The 891-nt window shown below is 37.5% G+C and overlaps 1 pseudogene; it reads left to right on the top strand.

Moving 5' to 3' along the window:
• The first annotated feature begins 253 nt into the window (after positions 1-253).
• LOC120161510 overlaps positions 254-891 on the top strand; it is a 7,258-nt pseudogene continuing 6,620 nt past the window's right edge.

The raw sequence follows: 891 nt of genomic DNA, 5'->3' as shown, positions 1-891 counted from the left end.
ATATATAAATCAAGTTAGCTTCTTGAAGATTGCCATATTATTATTTAATCTTTTTATTCCGTATAGTTAACAGACAACACATGGATATCTCAACGTCTTAACCAGTTGCTTCCAAGGCTTGTGCAGCTCTTGTATTTGCTTTATTTACATAATGGATTCAACACCGAACTACCAACAATTTCAATTGACCTACCTTACATTTTCAGCACTACAAGTATCGATGATTCTCTGCAAAAATCTCAAGCATTTGAAAATGGCAATGCAGCTTGATAGCTACTTTGGGTCATTTTTTCTCTGCATTTTCTGCTTTTCTTGGTTTCTGAGTTTTCCAGCTGAAGCTGCTGTGAGGAAGTATCAGTTTGATGTGGGTGTTTTTTTTTTCCTTTTTTCTTTTGGATTTGTATATTTTTCTTTTGCAATGAATGGTTAAGGACTTTATACGTCTCCATGCATTGGTATGTCATTTACATACATACATATATATATGGAAACGGTTGAATCAACTTATTGTTTTTGTTCATATGCAGGCATGGCTTAAAGCAATTTCTCAATGGTTGGGCTGATGGACCTGCATACATAACACAATGCCCTATCAAGACCGGACATAGCTACACCTACGACTTTAATGTCACCGGACAACGAGGAACATTGTGGTGGCATGCACATATTTTGTGGCTACGAGCTACGGTTTACGGGGCCATCGTCATTATGCCGAAAGAAGGAACAATGTATCCATTCCCTCAACCTCATAGAGAAACTAAGATAATCCTAGGTTTGTAACTGCTTAAAGTCACATTTCAGAGTTCTTTGATATGGAGAAATGTAGTACCTAACGAGGCCAAGTTTCATATGCAGGGGAATGGTGGAATTCAGACGTCGAAACACTTGTTA

The sequence above is a fragment of the Hibiscus syriacus genome, unplaced genomic scaffold, assembly GCF_006381635.1.
Source record: "Hibiscus syriacus cultivar Baekdansim isolate YM2019G1 unplaced genomic scaffold, ASM638163v2 tig00111402_pilon, whole genome shotgun sequence".
Classification (NCBI taxonomy): Eukaryota; Viridiplantae; Streptophyta; class Magnoliopsida; order Malvales; family Malvaceae; genus Hibiscus; species Hibiscus syriacus.
The sequence above is the reverse complement of the archived record's forward strand: the minus strand, read 5'-3'. Positions and strand labels throughout refer to the sequence as shown.